This window comes from Camelus bactrianus, chromosome 9 (assembly GCF_048773025.1).
Source record: "Camelus bactrianus isolate YW-2024 breed Bactrian camel chromosome 9, ASM4877302v1, whole genome shotgun sequence".
NCBI lineage: Eukaryota > Metazoa > Chordata > Mammalia > Artiodactyla > Camelidae > Camelus > Camelus bactrianus.
This window is the reverse complement of record NC_133547.1, coordinates 63,963,621-63,983,694: the sequence shown is the minus strand read 5'-3', so window position 1 is coordinate 63,983,694 and position 20,074 is coordinate 63,963,621. Positions and strand designations below refer to the sequence as shown.

At 42.4% G+C, this 20,074-nt stretch overlaps 1 long non-coding RNA gene across 2 annotated transcripts; it reads right to left on the bottom strand.

The window, feature by feature from the left end:
• Positions 1-12,690: 12,690 nt before the first annotated feature.
• Positions 12,691-18,560, bottom strand: LOC141578759 (uncharacterized). Of its 2 annotated transcripts, none has more exons than XR_012509417.1 (3): positions 18,333-18,560; positions 16,202-16,287; positions 12,691-15,251 (listed from the first exon to the last, which is right to left on the bottom strand). It is a non-coding gene; the product is annotated as an uncharacterized LOC141578759 (long non-coding RNA). The 2 variants fall into 2 exon arrangements; XR_012509418.1 differs by having other exon boundaries at positions 12,691-13,509.
• Positions 18,561-20,074: the final 1,514 nt, after the last annotated feature.

The window sequence follows — 20,074 nt, the reverse complement described above, 5'->3', positions numbered from 1 at the left end:
TAAGGCAATTCTTGATGCCTTCAAAAGACACCAGATTACATGGAATTTGATGATGATGATGTTGATATCAAAGACAGTAATTTAATCTAACATTCATTGAATGCTAATAGCCAATTTTACATTCAGTATTAATTTATTTATTCAGTAACGGTTTATGGAGTGCCTGCTACGTGCCACCAAATGTTCTGGCCATTTGGGATAATCATCAGACAAAGCAAAGAGCCTTTCCCTCATAGGTCTCATATTCTTCGTGGTGGTGGAGAAATAAATAAGCCTAAAAATAATAAATAAATGCATTATATATAGTGTTTTAGAAAGTGATGTATCTTAGGTAAAGCATTGGGCTGGGTGAAAGGATCAGACTGCAGAAGGAGATGGGTTGTGGTATTAAAAAGGGAAGTTAATATCTTCTTTTCTGGTCACCAGATGATATAGGCATTATCGTTATTATTCCTACTTATCAGAGTAGTGGACTGAGTTGGTCCTTTGAGTTTTCCCAGAATCATGCTCCTTGTAAGTGATGGAGCTAGGTAGCCTCATTGCTGAGCCTGGACTTCTGAAAGTTCCAATTTATATATCCCATTGTCAAGTGATGTATATACTGTTTGCATTTAGGATCAGCTGTGGTGGTCTTCCAGGCATTCCAGCCCGGGAGTAAGCAATTCTAACTTTCATAATCCCAGGCTCGATTACCCAGGGGGCACCCGGAGCCCTGTCACCCGCAGAGTCTTCTGTCCAAATAAGACACATGATCCTAGTAAGAATCAATAAGAGAAAGGCCACTGCATGTTTCTGGACGCTAAAATGGGGAGGTGCACACTGGGGATGGCACACCAGAGTGCAGGAGGAGGGGAACGTGAAGAGGGTTACATGCGTATTTTTAGTTTCAATTAATAATTTTTGCTGAGACAGCAAGTTTGCAGAGACTTTAAAAAAAAACTTGCAGTATAATTACTTTCTAATTGCTAGAGATGAGTAGACATCTGAGTGCAGTATTTCTGTATTTTTAATTGTGAAATTATTGGACATTGTTTTACACAGCCTGACACTTTTGTTATTACCTGAGAGAAAGAAAATGGTCTTAGGACCGGGAATGGTATGTGGGAAAGGAGACCTCAGAGATCGCCTTGCCCAAACTCCTCATTTCAGAGATGATGAAGTTGAGAGGCCCCAAGAAGGCAAGTGCTACACCTGCAATCCCTCAATGTCGAAGAAGAGACACCACATTTAGAAAAGCATACATTACTGGCTTTGGGAACCATCCGTTCCTTTCCTCTCATTCTCCAGGTGAGGAAAATGAATCCCACGGCACGCTTACTGACTCTCTCACTGGAGTCTTACTCTCTCCAACACATCCTCCGTGCAACCCGCTAATTTTCTTGAATGCAAATATAAAGATGTCATTCACTTAAAACACACCAGTGATTCTCTGCCTTCAGAATAAAGCTGAATTTTGTTGTTATGCACAAAAGGCTCTCTGTTATGTGTCCTTGTCTTGCTTTGCAGATACGTCTCCTGATGCTCCCCTGTGGTACTTACTCAGCTGCCACACAGTCTGCTCTCCTCCATACTCGCCTTGGCCTTGCTGTTCTCTCTCTGCAGGCTTCCTTTCAGGTCTCCTGTCATCCAGGATACCCTTTCCACCCCTCCCTTTGGCCTGGGTAGGTGCCCTTTTCCTGTGCATGTCTCTGTCTTTCAGTTGTGAGTACTGATACTCTGTTTTATGTCAGTCTTTGTCATCACTGGAAGTCTGCTGAGGATACAGATCGTGATTTTTTAAATCAAACTATGTATATGATAACACCATGCCTTACACATGGGTAGCCTGCAGTGAACACTTATTGAGAGAATACATGAGTAAGTGAATAACTGAATAACTTGTGGATTGATAAAGGCTATGGTTCTCCAATGAGATTTCAAAAAGTGTTTTTCAAGAAGAAAACAAAGAGTAAAAATAGGATTTTGGCCTCTTACTGAAAAGTCTCAAATGAAATATACCCTTGTAAACTTTCATAATTTAGATGTAGAATTATAGAGGATTGATAAAAAAAAAAAACATTTTGCAAAGACACTTCGTTGCCATTCTTTCTAAAAGTCTCAGTTTCTCCCTGTGTCAATCTTAGTTCAGTGGGTCCCCACCGTTCCACAGAGTTGTAACAAGCTTTACCGAAATTCTCCATATTGTATTATGAATTCTTCATTCATTTAAGATAGAAATTGAACTATGCTAAATCTGTCAATATGCTCCAAGACAGGATGAACAGATGAGTAAAATTAAAGGAGCTCATAGTCTAAAAAGAGATGAGCATGCAGAATTAGTTCATATCCAGAAAACCCTGTACCTAATGGCCAAATGGATATGCAAAGGACTGGGTTGTTCAGAAGAGGTAAAAGCTTATTCCTGTTTGAGGAAATGGAGAAGACTTTGTGAAAAGGAACCATTTGAATGGAACCTCACAGAATATTGACAGGAAAGAAGTTCATGGATCATGTTAATAGTAGAAATTCTCAAAGATTACTTGGATTTTTCTTGATTCAAGATAATACTGTGGGCTCTCCTTGGAGCTAGTCTTATTATTTTACTATGGAAATGTTTGGGCTTGATGACTTTAACCTGAGTTGTTAGTCTTTTCAACAGATTGCTTTAGAATCAAGGAAGTCACCAGGTGCTGGCAAGGTAAATCTGTTTTGGATTGCCAGACCTCCAGGGTAATTAGAGTTAATAAAAGCATTAAATATAGACACTTCATCCATTCAATAAATATTTACCAAAGATGTACTGTGTAGCAGGGGTAAATTATTTGCTGAGAACTTAAAGTCTAATGAGTCAGCCTTGGTAACAGACAATAATAAGGTCATAGCATAATTATTTTTCCAAAAGTATGCATGGTTGTGAGCATCTTGGGAGGTTCCCCAGAGTGGGTGTTAGTTGAGCTGATCCTTGAGAGATGAGGGGGAGTTTGCCAGATATTCTGGAGCAGAAATAAACAGAGGCAACATATCGTAATAGGTACAGAAACAGGGAGAACACTGTGTTGTTGAATTATTTTTTGAAGATTCAAATGATCTCCGTTATTTGCTTATTGGCAAAAGCACTTTTTATTTTCTCTTTAGTGGCTGCTTTAGTGTTCATAGCAGTTATCTTTTACCTTACAAAAGTATTCTACCGTTTTCCCTCCCCTAGCCTTTGTGTTATGATTGCCACACATTTTACTTCTAAGCATTTGTAAACCACATAATTTTTTTTTAAATTGCTTTAAAAATAAAAAAAGTAAAGTTTCTTTAAATAAGAAAAAAATGTTATATTTACCTGTATGGTCACCATTTCAGACATTCTTTCATTCCTTTGTGTAGATTTCAATTTCCCTCTGATATCATGTTGTTTGAAGGAATTCCTTTAAGATTTCTTTTAATGCAGGTCCACTGTTGATGGATTATTTGAGATTTTTTTTTTTTCTGTTTGAAAAAGGCTTCATTCTGCCTTCATTTTTGAAAGCTGTTTTCACCAGATACAGCAGTCTTGGTTGACACAGCCCTCCCCAACCCCAAGTAATTTAAGAACTTTGTACCGGTATCTTCTGGCTTGCACTGTTCCAGCGTCATTCTTATCTTTAATCCTCTCTCTATATATGTGCCCTTTTCTTCCTCTATGGATGCTTTCAGATTTTCTCTTTACCTTTAAGCAGTTTGATTATGATGGCCTTGGTGTAATAGTCTTCTTACACTGTGGTTTGTTGAGCTTCTTAAATCGGTAGTTTTAAAATATTCATCAAATTTGGAAATAATTTAGTTATTATTTCCTCAAATATGACCCTCCGTCCCACCTTTTCAGGGACTCCAGTCACATGTATATTATGCCACTTACATAGCTCCACATCTCTGTCGCTTTTGCTTTGTTGTTTCAGTACTTTTTTCTCTTTCCAGTTCGTTTTGGCTGGTATCTATTGCTGCGTATTCAAGCTCACTAATCTTTTCTTCTTAAGTGTGTAATTGATTGTAATCTCATTCAGTGTTTCTTTAGTCCCAGGTACTGTTTCTTTTTCTTTTTTTTTTTTTTTATCCACTGCAAGTTCGAGTTGGGTCTTCATTTTATATTTTCCACATCTTTTCCTGAGAGCTTGATTGGAGGCTCTAGCAGGGGAACGCAGCTATTCCTATCCCCTTGACTGAGAAGAATGGTCCTCCTGTATTGGGGGTGGTCGTCCCCTTCAATCAAGTGCGCAGCTTTGGGAGGGATGCACGTGGAGCGGTGAGGGAAGACGGGGACACCCGCCTAGCCAGCCAGATCAGCCGAATCACCCCTGGCAATCAATGGGGCGACAGATGTCAAAGCCAGATCGCCCTCACATCCTTCCAGGTCTTTTCTTAACACGTTCATGCTCTCCTCCACTTTCTCCACCATGTGGAATGTATTGATCTTGTCTGTTTTAAGGACTTTATCTGCTGGTTCTGCCATCTGTGTGATCCCTAGGTCTATTTCTGTTAATTGATTTTACTTCTCATTATGGGTTGTACTTTCCTGCTTCTTTGCATGTCTAGTAATATTTATTGTAAGGATGACAGTGAATTTTACTTTGTTGCGTGCTGGCTATTTTTTTGTATTCCTTTAAATATATTTAAACTTTGTTCTGGAATACAGATAATTTACTTGAAAACAATGTTATACTTTCAAGGCCTGCTTTTTAGCACTGTTAGGCAGATTGAGAGGAGAGTTTAGACTATGGGGCTAACTCTACCCTGCTATAGGCAGGCAGTATCCTTTCTGTGTACTCTAGCTGGTTCACATGTATTCTCCAGACTTTGTTTGTTTGTTTGTTTAACTCTGGCTGGTGGAAGCACAAACCGTTTCTGGCCCTGTGTGAACTCCACGGATTGTTCCAACTGTTCCTTTCAGGGGGTTCTTTTCCCGGTCTTCTGCAGTTTCTTCACATGCATGCACTGATCAGAACTCAGGTGGAGACTTTAAGAGAACCCACTGCATGTCTCCAGACCTCTCTTGTGTAGCTCTCTCCTCCCCATACATTCATCCCCTCTTCAGTGCTCTGAGTAAAGCCCTGTGAATCCTGGCCATCTCGGCCTCCGCGAGCTCCTCCGCTCAAGGAGGCCAAGTCTCCATTTGAGTTTCCCCTCCCTTCACTGTGGCCTGGGAACCCTCCAGGCAGTAATCTCCAGGCAATCGTAGGGCTTACCTCATTTGTTTTCTTTTCCTCAGAGATCACTTTCCTGATCTACCTTTTGTCTAATATCTGAAAAACATTGTTTAATCTATTTTGTCTGGTTAATTGCTAGAAGTAAACTGGAAGCACACAATCATTCATGGGGTGCTACTGGAATTCATGCAGTTCAGGATTTCTCACTGTTAAAATGAAAAGGATGGAGGAACAAGAGGAAAGTCTGGATAGCTGAAGAGAAGTTGTGCAACAAAAGGTCTTCTTATCATGATGATGACTAAGTACTTGGATGAGTTGTGAGCCAACTTACAATTAAGCAACATGGTATAGTGGTATAGTGGAGCCTAGACTGGATTTAGGGAAGCTAAGTATTGGAAATCTAGAACAGAGGTTCTGGAAATAACCCAGGTGAGACACTGTGAGGATGAAAGTCCAGACAGTGATGGTAACCAGAGCTGAGTGGGCTATTCTGGATCTTAGTGATGACAGAACTCAATGCCATGATCCGTGTGTTTGAGTAGGAGGTAGCAATTGGAGTGGAGAAAGATTTTAAGAAGCCATTTAAGTGTAAGCTTTGGATGAACTGATAGACATGGTACCAGAGGGCCAAGAGAAGAGGGACCATAGGGTAGAGAATACATATTGTGGGGAAGATGATCAATTCAGTTTGAGGCTTGTTGAGTTGAAGAGCCTGTGGAATCCTCAAGTGTGTAATATCTCTTAGATGCTCGTTATATAGAGAGCTAAAGAGAGAGGCATTAATTAGAAATAAAGTTTCAGGATTATTAGCATTTAAGTGCCAGTTGAGGCTGTACACTGAGTTACACGCTTCACCCTGTCGCTCCCATGAACTATTTCACTGTTCATTTTTGGTGGCAGGCACTATTGGCTGTTTACCCATGGCTGTTTCTCTACTGCCATTCTCCCTCATTGGCAGCACATCACTTTTGTTTGAGAATGTGTCACCTAAAGTCACATGCTCAGAGGGGCAGAGAACAACTCTAGACCAGAGTGTGGATCTTGTTTGATATAAACTAGTCTTGGAGATCTCAGTCAGTGGTGGGCTTAGACAGAGGAGGGGAGGGGTCAGACAAAACCAGACTCAAATCCCAGCTCTCATACCGACAAGCCCCGTGTGACTTTGGGTCATTACTTAAACTCATTAAGCAGCAGGGAATTGATTTATATAATGAGGTAGCAGAGATATTATAATTCACAGATTTGCTCAAAATACTGAACATTTACTCAGTCTAACACACACACACTGTCAGATGCTAGAGAGAGAGTGGTGGTGAAGATAGACCCAGTTCTTGCCTTCATCAAATGGATGACTTCTCAGTGAATACAATATAAACAGCAATGACAATAAAGTGGGACAAATAAATCAGTTGAGCAGAGCTATCTGTTAAAATTTATGTTTATTCTGAAGATTTAAGGATCAAACCAATAATGTGCGGACATCTCTAAATGAACTCCCTGGAACACTAATGTTGCTCAATAAATGACCAGCACATTGCATTGAGAGGTAGTAAATGGTTGAAAGCTTCACTGTTGAAGGAAAGGTCTAAGTAAAAGTCTATATCTTTGTGGGATATGTGGGAGCGTTGGTAATCAAGAAATTTGATGGAAGCATCAGATATAAACAAATGATTTAGCTGATTTGGCTGTAGAGGTTGGCATTGGATCACAGAGATCTTTCAAATAACAACTAAGAAGCACTCTGGCATAAAGAAGCTTTGTACACCACACACATACCTGTATTGCATATATATACATGGGTACACTTGTACATACACACATATAAAACTTTTGCCACTTTCCCTTAGCTTGATAGCTTTTACAAAGTAGCTTTGATCAATCTCTAACCAGAATTGTCATTGGTGAATAATGCCGTGAGAGTCGTATGAAACATATCCTGCACAAGTGTATCCGGAGCAAAGATAAAGTGTCGACAGGATGATTGAGTTCAGCTTGCAAAATTGATTATTTTACTTCCCAACTGTCTAGCCTTTAATTGAAATGGATAGGTTTGACGGAGCACCCTTGGCCTTGGCCACGGTGTCTGGCAGAGCCTGAAAACTAACACCCAGACTTCTAAGGGCACTGAGCCAAAGGTGCCCGTAGGTCAGTTCTCCCTCCCCATCCTGTCCTGTGGACAAGGATGGGATCAATGGGAAACCTGCCAGGTCGCCAGCCTGACGCCTTCCATCCTCCGCACAGGGAAAGGGAGCTTGCACTACCCCAGTGGCAGGGAATAAAATAGATTTCAGTGCACACGTGAGTGTTCAGCCACCCATCAAGATCACCCACCCCCAGAGGGAAAAATACCCTTGCTGAAAAAAGAAAAATCAGGGAATTGTTTCTCCGAGATAGTTTAACTGGTTCTACTCTGGCTAAATTGGAAATAGTGGCCAAGGGATCCTGACCTCAAAGTCTGGTGCCACATTTTCCATAAAAAACAACAGGTAAGTTGATGCAGAATGACCTAAGGACCTGTGTGGCATTCACTGAAGATGCAGAGGTTGAAAAGGCCATTGCTTCTGTGGTAGGATGTGGGACATGCTAGAGCAGCCAAATAGCAAATGGGACAGGCTGCACCTGCTTGAAAAGCCAACTTAGTGATCTACTGTGCAGAATTTTAACCCAGTGAACCTTTCCATGAGGTTCACTGGGACACTTCTGGGTGAATGTCAGCTTGGCTTGTCCTGGGTCTTTGAAACAAGCATATGGTACTGGCAGGATTAGCCAAGTTGCCACCCTTGTGTAGCAGACAAAGGAGCTGTGCTCCTGTTTTTAGTGATGTCCTATTAGAAGTTTATTGGGAAAAAACATGACTTAGAAGAGAATATGTGTACACACGTGTGAATGATTGCATTCTGATGCTATAAGTATCACAAAATCTCTGTTATCATTGTGTGTATACTATATTCTTAGCATCACTGGGAAAAAAAAAAAACACCAAATCAAAGTGTGAAGAACCTGCTGTTTGGGGACTGATTATTCCTGCTTTCTTTAGTCTATTTTCTGTTCTTAGAAGACCTTCAAGACTGTTAATAGTTGAATGCTCCCCTTTGCCTTCATCAACACTCTAAATGCTGTAATTTTTTTTTCCTTGTAATGATGCCAATGGTCTGATCCCTCCTAATGATTTTGATTGTTGCTTTTTCCCGTGTTTTGGTGGAAAAACAGTAATTTTTAGTTTGGCTTCTCTTGCAATTTTCTCCCTCCAACAATTTAAAGAAAACTCTCTTCCCCAGCATCAAAGCAAACTCCTGTGTTGCATCAGGAGTCGACATAGCTATGGAAACACTGTCCTCTTGCTCTTTTAATTCTTTCATAATGACTTAGATCACCAATCAACCCATGTTTTCTTCTAAAATCACCACATTCCTGAAGAGACTAAATATTATATTTAGTGAAGTCTTATATGCAAAATTTTACATCAGTTTACTTACAGTGGCAAAAACACTGGGATGTGGGTGCAACATACATCTCCCATTACAGAACACCAAATAAGTTACAGTGTGTTTAATAGATGGAATATTGCATAACCATTAAAATGATACCTATGAATAGTTTCTGATGAACTAGGAAAATGTTTCTAATTCTAACGCTAAGATAAATCAATACACAGAACTAAATTCTAACCAACCCACAATACACGCTATTACTCATTTGCATATTTGTCTAAAGGGATACATAAAAGTTAACATTCCTAAAAAGCTTAAGAGTGATTATTTCTAAACTGAGAAATTATGAGTACTTTTTTCTTCATGTGTTTTAATACTTTTAAAATGGCTATGTATTGAATTTTAAAATGAAAGAAAATCAAAGCCATTTAAAGACAAGTAACTTGTCTGAAGGAAAAGAATGCTAGGTGGCCCCTTAGTCATCAAATTCACTGACCTTTTTTCCTAAACCTAGAGAGTTCACCGCTGTTTATCCCAGTGTCTACTGAGACTGAATCCAGATTCCCTAGATGCTGAAATGACTTGCTAGAATGAAACAGCAACTTAGTAACTAGGTCAGTTCTGGACATGTCCCCAATGACATCTGCTGTGAATAGTTTGGGGTCTTCTGCTTTTGTCATTCAACCAGCTGTTTTATGTTTTGTGACCTGTGGCTCAACAACTATTGCAAATATCTGCCTCCCTCTCCCTGAGAGATTTTTATTGGAAGCATTAAGCACCCTACTGATACAGCTTATTTCATGACATTTCCCAAAGTCACAAGGAATATGACATGGCATTTTACAGGGTTGTGATTTTACAAACATTTCTATAAAACATCCTGAGGGTTTCTCATTAAACTAGACCAGTTTCATGAGGACAACTGGTGGTTTGGAAGATTTCTTCTTGCATCAAAACTAGGTGCTCCAACTTTTGATTCATTCATTCACTGTTTGCAGATCCTTTGCCAAACCTTGGAGACAGCTCTCCCCCAGAAGCTAATTCCTTCACACTTCTCATTACTTTTGAGGAAAGACATTTACTTGTGCCAAGATATACTTTCATTAAAGGGAAAATAGAGAGTTGAAATTTTTCAAGTCTAGAAAGTCCCTCAAAAATTTAAGACTTTGCTCAAACTCTAGATTTACTAATAATGAGATTATGCGAACCATAGGTGGAGCATTGATGAAATCGTGTAAGTTTATAGCTAGTAGCATTTATCAAAGTGTATTAATCGGTATTCATGAACAAAAGTATCTGGTTAACTGCATTGGGGAACTACTGGGTTAAGTGAAGATATACACATTTATTCACTGCAGGATTTCTCAAAATTCTTAATTCATAAAAAAAAACATATAAGAAGAAGTTAGGTCTTCCAGGAGGGTCTATGGCCTGTGGTAGCAGCTGATGCTATCTTCCCTGTTAGCTTGGGCTTCCCTCTTCTGGAAGCTAACTGTGTCTCCTGATCCATAGAACTGAGCACATGACCACGCCTGGGCAACCACAGATTTAATGCACTTTCTTCAGCAGCAGTTAGTCCAAGGGGTGGGTTTATGAACCACGTCAGCCAATCAGAAACTTCCCTGGGATTCGATAGAAATGATGAGAGAAAGAAATGTCCCCTTCCTTTCACTTCCTCCTTTCCAACCCCTTTCCTTGCTGTATTTTTCTCCATAGCATTTACCAGCCTCTGGTACATTATATATTTTTCTTGTTTGTTTTGTTTATTGTCTGTCTCTCCTCAGTAACATATAAGCTCCGTGAGGGCAGGGCTTTATTTCTGTTCTGTCCACTGGTGTATGCAGTGTGTGACACATAGTATATGCTCAATAAATATTTGTTGTTGAATCTTAACCAGCTCAAGAAGCATAATGTGGTGTTCCTCAAACTTATTTCAAAATAGAACCCTTTGTCCATAAGGCATTGGAAGAATTTGTTCTCTGTGGAACATACTTGGTGAAAGAAACACCATGTTTATAATGAGCCTAATAAAACATCAATTTAAACATGGGCAGGTTTTTAATGAAGAGACTGAGACCTAGAGAGGTTAAGTAATTGACCCGCAAGTCCACAGTGCACTTGAAGTTCTATGCCTTTGAGTCCTCGGTTCTCCCATGTCAGTCTGTGCCACCGTGCAGAGAATACCCACCACTGTGTGCCGGGCTCACTGGTGAGTCTGCCTCCTCTGTCACATTGTCTCACTGTCTCACTGAAACATCAGTAATGATCAGAGGGGTTGGAATTAAATCTGTCTTTCACCCACAAAGCTGAGAACATGACTTCTCCAAGACTGCACAACCATTGGGCTGTTCCTCAGTTTGCATTCCTAATGAAAAGGAAAGTCTGCCTGTAACTCCATGCTACCTCTTCACCTTTTGAAAGGCCCCAGTTTTCCCAAAAGGTATAAAGAGTGTTTACCTGATAATGCAAAACATGCCCTGAAACTCTCTGCAAAGCAGGTGTTTCATATTGCCCCTTCAGCATCCACTCAACCAATATTTGAGTACCTGCTCTATGCCAGGTGCTGTGTTGGGCACAAGAGATGCAAAACAGAAATGGTGTCACTCATGTGGAGTTTGATCTCTGGGAGGGGGAGAGACAAAGCACATACAGTTACACATCCAGGCTGTGACGGTTGTGATATGTTCTGTCAGGAGGAAAACACAGTGGACGATTTCTGAGCAGCTCAGTTTCAGATGGGCCTCTCCGAGAAGCTCTGCTTCTCTGCCCCTCAGAAACAGGTGAATGCTGGATGTCATGCTCTGAAAGAGAAAGAGAAACCTCATTCATACTAACCTAGCCCTTTGGCTTTTTAGAAACTGACATTGCAATTGATTCTAGAGTGGAATTATTTCCTTTTCCCACTGAATAACTTGGCAGCTTCAGAGAGCCCTCCAAAAGGACCTGGCCTTACCACCAAGCAGATCTGATGCTGAACTGGCCCTCAGATAGATGGAAAGTGCTGTCTTGGAGGCAGATGCCAAGTGCTTTATGCATGTAATAGCCCTGTTCTTCATTATCCATTATTTATCAGCCTGGGGAGATTGGAGGAGAGAGAGCAAGACCCCTTAGCTTAATGTGAGGCCTTTATCTTTCAGCTTTTTGAGCTCAAACATGCCAAGAAAAGCTGTTGAACTGTTGTCAGCGAGCACACATATCATTGGCCACCCAGCTCTCAACCTGAAATGCATGGGTCCTCAGAAATGAAGCCACATGAAAATTCCATCCAGGTTCTTAGAGCGTTGGTGCTGGCAGGAAATTTCATAGTAGAGCCATAGGGAAGGGATGAGTGGTGGGGTTCAGGACAAACATTTTTCCTCCGAATTATTCTAGTCCCCCCCACCATAAAACAGCATCTCTCAACCCTGGCAACACATTGAGGTCATTTGGAGAGTTAAGTGAAAATGCTGACACCTGAATCCCTCCCCTAGAGAGTGTGATTTATGTGATCTGGTGAGAGGCCTCAGCATGGGGAGTGGCCAGGGATTCCCAGGTGATCCCAACGTCCTGTCAGCACTGAGGCCCGCCTCTCTCCAGGGCGGCATACAAGTGATGAGCGACTTAGGTGTGGGGCAGAGGTCAGATATTTTAGAACTGGGTGTCAGTCACGTCTTGCCGGCCTTCACAAAACATTAGTTCGGTCAGTCAACAGACAGATCTTATTTAATATGGGCAAGCCACCATTCTGACCATGTCATGTTTATCTGTATATGTCTATATTTTATCTATATTTAAATCACAGAAACGGTAAGGTTTCCGAGGTTACTTACTTCACGGGTAGATGTTTTCACGTGTCTTGTCTAAGGAGGCAGGGCGGCTAAACCAGTGTCCGGAGGACATGATAAAGCTACCACAGGTCTCATCTGGGTTTAGCTCTGCAGAAGGGAGCCATGGCCAGAGGAAACGGGGCTGAGGGACACGGGAAGAGCAGAAGGACTTTGACCTGTGATGAACTATGGTGACCGCGAAGAAGGTGAGAAATCTCCAATGCAGAAAATCACAGAACTTTTCACCAGGGATCTTTTTTATTCCCCCTTTCCTGCCATGTGCCCCATACATTTGATGTTGGACAATTTTTCTTACAAAATGAAAGCATTTTCATGCCAGAACATTTCACCAGAAAAAGCCTTTGTCTGCTACGTAGAGATTTTCTTCAGCAGGATGGGACCACTGCTATGATTCCAACCAAAAGCGAAGAACCTCAGCTTTGAGTTTGACCTCTCACCGATGTTCACTTGAGGGCATGTGTTCTGCCAAGCTTCTTGGAAAATGGAAAGTGGAGGATCAACTCATGGATCCATTCAGAGACCCCAGGGGATTTAGGCCCCCTAGAAAGAGAGAAGGGAGCCAACAGATATTAATCACCTGTAATGGGCCAGGCACTTTGCTGAAAGATAAGCATCACCATCCTCGTTGCGCAGGTCAGGAAATTCGGGCTGTGAGGGGTCAAGTTATTGACTCTCAGTCCCAAGGCCGTGACTGGAGCTGGGATTCAAATTGAGTCCTCCATCTCTCTGTGCTGTTTCCTCTACGCTGCGCCAACCCCTGTGGGATCTTCTGAATTTAGACTTTCATCAGCACGAGAGATTGCGTCTTGGCCCCAAAGGAAGCCACTTCTATTGAGTAGGAGATTTCCTCCATCTGTCTCCCACAACGATAGGCTGAGCTAATAGGCCCGATTAGGAAGCTCCTCTGGCTTCGATGCTGGATGCATTAGAATATGTTGATCAAGGGAGAAGCTCTGGCTTCAGGTAGTCTGGGATTTGACACAGCTCCATCCCTCACCAGTTGTGGTACCTTAGGCAATGCGCGAACCCCTCAGAGTCTGTTTCCATCATCTGTCAGGTGGGGGCAAAGATGGAACCCGTCACATAAGGATGTTGTGAGGACTGAAAGAGATAATCGTGTCAGAGACTTAGCACAGCAAGTGGTAAGTGCCCAGCGTGTGTTAACAATTACCATTATCACCATCCCCGCCCTCCAGGGCCTGTGCCACCACTTTGCCTTACACCCAGCAGGCAGGGAAGCAAATCGCTGGCCGCCCCCTCTGAGCTCCCCTTGCTTCTAGAACTCAGCACTGCATCCACTGCTGTTTCAGCCTCTGCCTTCCGTCTAACTGTGTATCGATCCCATCTCCTTGCATCCTCAACCTCCATTCATATGGAGGTAATGCAATTGCTTATTTCAGAATGGGAGGGAAGAAAACTGACTCCTTCTCTTTGAAGAATAGCTGAAAACCCCTCAATTTTATACTGTGTTAATCAGGCCTGAAAGAAGTGACAGAAAGCCAATAGCCAGGCTTGGAAATCTGCAAGAAAAACACCCCGGGAAGGCTCATTGGTTTCTCGTGCATAAGTGAGAGGCAAGTGGGTTCTGGAGAGCCTCAGTCGCTGTGGCTTTGATCTCTGCCCAAGTGAGTGAGGTGGATGGAGATGGGACTCCACCCTATTGTTGGAGAGGACAGCTAGCTTATAACCTCACGTGACTGCAGCCCGTGCCCTGGAGTGGCTTCCCTAGAGCATGCCTACACACGTCCACGTCCCCTTCTGGCACCTCAGCATTGCAGTGCGTCTCAAAGCGCCATGGTGGCTCCATTCTGATTAAGACACTGGAAGAACAAGTCAAGGTCACAGACATCTACTCTTAATTACAGGTTCTGTATAGTAGCAATACCTTCACTGCCCATTCTGTGTATAAAACACATCCCTATGTATTGTGTCATTAGTAGAAACAGTAGTGCTGAGAGGGAGGTGTCTTTACTCATGTAACTGTCACCAGATATTTTTATTTGATTTTATTTGATTATAACATAGGAATAATAATCCCTATTTCACAGGACTGTTGTAAGGATCAAATGGGGACATTTGTCATAGAGAGTAGCTATTAAATTGTATGTCCATCGAATCTGAACCCAAGGAAAGCAACCTTCATTGAAATCTCACACTCGAAATAGTGGCAAAATCCAGACTTGAATCCAGGTCTTCAGAATTCTGCTTTTCTGAGCAGAGGTCGAAACCCCAGCTGAGATTTCTCAGAGCTAATTTGTATGTTGTTTCTACAAGGCAGCAGGGACAGGAAGAAAAGAGATTGCTTACAGAATGTCACAGGGCAGTAACAGTCTCAGGAGTCAGCATGTCCAGGTTTGAATCAGGCTTCATTTGGCACTACCTGTGTGATCTTGGACAACTGAGTTTTATCTGAGCTTCTATTTCCGCATGTTTAAAGTGTCACAGGAATATTTGCCTTGCAGGATTTTTCAAGGGTTAACTGTGACAGTATGTGTAAAGATACACTTCGCGTTTGGCACATATAGAACAACAGTGGGTCCAACTCAAAGAGTTCGGAGAAGTAATGGGAAATGTTAAATAGGGGAACGTGGAAATGTACAGGTGTGACCAACCCTCAGAAAGGAAGAGATAACCCGGAGTCATGTTGCTCGGTACAACCAAGTCCAGGTCTTCTTGAGTCCTGTCCTCAACTAAAGTCGACAGTGGACATCAGAAAGGAGGCAGGTGGCTTCCTGGTTGACCTGGGTTGCAAAGCTACAGGCCAAGTCCTTTGGTGATCTGACTCTTGGAGGCAAATGCAGTCTTAGTGCCGTGGGAAGAATTCTGAGCCTCAGTTTCATAATCTGTAAGAGAAGGGCAATCTCCATACCTATTGCAAGGGCTGAAGGAGGTAACCCATATAGAACAGACCAAGCCTGCCTCAGTGCTCGTCTGGCATGTGTCAGTAAACACATATCTTTACCTGCTCTGGTAGGGCCTCTGCTTACTGCAGACAGGTCTGCAACAGACTCTGCTCAGGGAGTGCTTGTCCTAGATGGGAGACCGACCTGACTGTGTGTTCATGATGAGGTCGGCACAAGGGGCTGTGGAAGCACAAAGGGGGAGAGCCCTTCCCCAAGAACCATGCATAGTGAAAGGTCAGAGCTCATTTGAAAAGTACTTAAGAATAGAAAGCTTGTACTGGACCCAGGGTTGATTCCAAGCACTGCCATTCAATAACCCTGGGGCCTTGGCCAACTCACTTTGTCTGTCTGAATATCCGTTTCCTTATCTCTAAAAATGGGTTTATTCTAAGTTACTTGAAGGGCTATTGGGAGGAGTAAAGGAGATACAGTATTCAGAGAGTGGTCAGCACACTAGAACAGTAGAGATTTGCTAGCTATGTGTTAATGTTAATATACATTGGTGTCTCCAGATAAAATGCACTATTTTGGAAGCTATTAAATTTCCTATCAATGGGGCTATTTAAGCAGAGACTAGAGTTGAGTCATAGAGAAGATCCTCAATGATATTTCCCCATCCATTTAGACCCTGTACAACCTGTGAGTCATTGATTTTACCTGGGAAACACTGGTCCCAAACTCCCAGGAGGAATAGTTCTCAGGGCTGTATGCAAGGCCTAGTGAGATTAGCAGAGAGTAGAGAGGGGAGATCTGCTGAGGACAAGAATCTTGTGAATGGCTGTAATCCCACAGAGAAAAATCACATGTGCATTAAAGAGCATGTTCCTAACGCTCACAGGTATGGATTGGGAAATATAATTTAGAATCAGTAGTTTGAAGCTGGAACAAACCTTCAAGCAAACACAGGAGACTGGATAGGAGGAACGGGGAGACCACTTAGCGTATGACCGCAGTCCAGTTGAGGTGTGATGGTGGCCTAGAGTGTGGTGGAAAAAGTAAAAACAATGTGAATGGATTATTGTTAAGGTAAAAATAAGTAATTGGAAAATTCATATTATAAAGAGCCCAGCATGTACATTAGATATAGAAATCGTATAGCCTCATTGTCTAGAGTCAGCCAGGGCTTGGGTCCCTCTCTGTCCTTTATTAGGTATGTAGCCTTGGGTGAGTCATTGTATCTCCTTAAGCCTCAGGTTCCTCATTTTAGAAATGGGATTAATAATGATACTTATGTCCTGGAGGCTGTTGGAAGCCTTAGAAACTACCCCAAGCAAATTATTTAACAATCGTAAACATCAACATTTATAATCCTGATTAGACCTAATAGACCTAATATAGTATATATACATGTATTTTTCATTTATATATCTATATAAATAACGTTATATTACTACATATAATTAATATATACTAAATATAGTATATATTTTTTAGTATTATGTTATACTCAGCATACCTAATATAAATATGCTTAACATACTATCATTAGATATAAGGCATCACGAATATAATAATTATTAGTTTTGTTTCTAATGAAGTTTGAATCACAAAAGGTTTGACGTTATCCCTCATTAACCAGACAGTACATCTAGTTGGAACCTCTAGTCCCAGAAACCAAAACGTAAGGGCAAAAGGAATCTCCTGAGGCATCCAGAAGTGGGGATAAAGACATGTACCTGTGATTCATTAGATGCCAAAGAGAATCGGGTTATGATCTGGAGGAAAGAGAGAGAGCAATTGGTGTGGCGTTTAGATTCCAGAAATCAAATAATAATTTGAATCCTATTAACAATGGAAGGTAAAGGCATTTTCCCTGGTAACCTCTAGTACCCTGTGGTGGCAGTTGGGGTGCAGAGAACCCCGTTATCTAGCTTCAGGGCCTTGCACAGAGCAAGCTCATCTGGGCCACAGGAAGTCCTTGAGCCATTTCAGGGAGTTCAAGGCTGCTCACCCAGGGGGATGGCATCTGTGGAGCCTCTGCAGGCTCTCACCATGCATCCGTTCTTACGGTTAAACGTATTTAATTGGCCCTTCTCAACTTCTGCATTCACTTTCCCTTAATGTTCAGAGAAACTCCTGCATATTTCAAAGAATCATACATAAAGTCTGGCTGAACCTTCCTGCTTGATAGATAGAGAGTAACATTTTCCCGAACCTTCACAGTTTGCAAAGCCCTTGACATACAGAACATCTCAATTTTGCCTTGTATGGATTCTGGGTGGCAGATATTATCAAGCAAGAAGGTGAGGGGGGAGCTTGGATGTTTCTGACGTGTGCCCCAGGTCCAGCGCCACCACTTTCAAGGTGTGTGCCCTCAGGTGAATTAACTCACCTCCCCCTGGCCCGGCTTCAGTATCACTAGCCTAGGCCCTGGGTGTATAATGGAGAATGAGGCAGACATGGCTTCTCCCCACATGAAGCTCACAGCCTCATGAAGGCAAATGAGCTGTAAGTAAGTGAACAAATGCATATGTATGTACCTATAAATTGTCCAGGTACTACAGAGATAGTAAACAGATTGTTATGATTGGGTGTAAAGGAGAAAGGATCTGTTCTGTTATATACAGAAAAATAAATATATATTTTAAGTTTAAAGAACTGAAGAGCAGACAAAACAATCCCCATCAAGTAGTTGTCCAACCCCTGGCTGGGTCTGATCCTTCTCATCCCCCACCCGACCTTGCTGCCTAGAGGGCAGTATTAAGACCGGTACTTGAAGAAGGGAACGAAGCCTGCCATGGAGTGCTGGATGATCCTGGCTGGCTGGCAGGCCTGGGGGGAGGCGGCCTTCCGTGCGATAAAATAGGACAGCCTCTAGCACCCCTCCTGCTGAAGAAATGGGGGCTTACGTTTGGAATTTATTTTATAGCTGATTCAGCTGAGACTCAGTTGACTGAGAAAATTGTCCAGGCTTAGTAGCTCATAGAGGGGGTGGGAAAAGGGTTCCAAGCCAGTTCTTTTAAAACCAAATCCTAAAACAAACAAACAAACAAACAAAAAAAAACCAAAACCAAATCCTACCTTCTTGCCACTAGAGCCAGTTGCCTGGGAATGTGTCACACAGATTGACAAAGGCAGACTTGCAAAGCACAGGGGCTGGAGGACGGCGACCCCACCCCAGCTTCGTTGTTCCAACTGCCGGCTCCCAGGGGTTACCATTCCGCAGGGCGGCTCACCTTTTTGGAGCAGATACAACCCTCCCTCCCTCCCTTTTAAAATGAAGTCTTCTTTTTATTTCTGCTCTTTGACTCTTTCAACCTAAGTTGCATTTGACTTGACTAAGTCCAGGCTGCCCTGAAGGCCTCTGAGCTGGGTTTGGTTTGGGGTCTACGCAGTTCTGTGGGAAAGGAAAGTCCTCCAGTGCAGACTGAACAGGTCTCCAGGGTGCTGGGCCAGGGGGTCGTGGGAATATGATGGGGGCAGGGAGCAGCTCCTTAGCAAGTGTCCGGCTGCCGAGCGCGATGCTGACTTCACCAGAATGGAGCTACTGCTAGCATGAAATATGTGTCTGTGATTTCACGAAGGCATAAACCAAACAACACCCAGCGGTGTTATGGAGTCCCGTTAAATTTATAACCTGCTCTCTGTGGAGGGGTCCACCAGGTCAGGATGCAGGAAGGGAAACAGTTGGGGGGGGGGGTGTATGTGTGTGTGTCTTTTCTGATAGGGGAGTTACAACAAGGCATGGCAAAACCGTGAGAAACATAAGGAATCAGAGGGACAGGCAGGGGGAGAGATAAAAAGAAAACTATACCATGAGCAAAGGACAAAAGGGGAAAAGAAAGAGACTGAAAAAGGAAAATGTCTGAAACAAAGACAGAAATAGAAACACAGAAAGAGAAATATCTAGAGACTGAGTGAGACATCGGAGAGATGCAGACAGAGAGAGTGTGGATAGATGGGAGGGAATTCCCAAAAAGGACAGTTAAAAAGAAACAGAGAAAGAATGGAGAAAATAAAACAGGAGAAAAGAAGGCCAGGCAACTTCCCAGAGAGAGAGAAAACAGAGACAGAGACAGAGAAACAAAGTAACAGAGAAACAAAATTACAGTTAGAAATACAGAGACCAAGGCAGAGACAAAGAGGCTGGGATGGAAGGAAAGAAGAGAGGCAGGCAGAGGCAGAGAGGGAGAGAGGGACACAGTAAGAGAGGGAGATAGGGAGATAAGAACCGAAGAGTCAGAGATGCAGAGAATCAGGCAGATGGAAGGAGAGAGAGAGAGACACATTCAGAGAGACCCCAGGTCACCCCCACAGTGACTGGGGAACCTGATGTCAGAGCTGCTCTGGGTGGGCAGCCGCTGAGAGCCCGAGTCACTCCTCGGACTAGGAATGGTCCGACATGGGTTTGCAGTAACAGGATTCATTTAATGAAAAATCTCCAACTCATAAATGGTATCTGCTAAAAGGGCCTCTTTTACTTTCTTGGAAATGGAAGTGGGAGTTACTTAATATTGCTTTTCTGAGAAGCAGGTATATATGTCAAAAAAGTGGCCCTTTCTATTCTCTAAAAGAAAACCCCAAACATTTCCAGCCTCAGATGGTGTTTTTTATTACAACTTGCTACTCTCTGAGTGGACGTGTTCCAAATGTCAGCAGTAATCCTTTCCCCATTAGATTTTTGGATAACACTTACCGCGAGGGAAATACAATTTCTTGGTCTGTGAATTGTTTATGTCCTCATCAAAATATATCTTTAATGACACCCTGGGAGATGATTTTCAAAAGAACTTTCCAGTTTGCAGAGTTTAAAAAAATCCCCT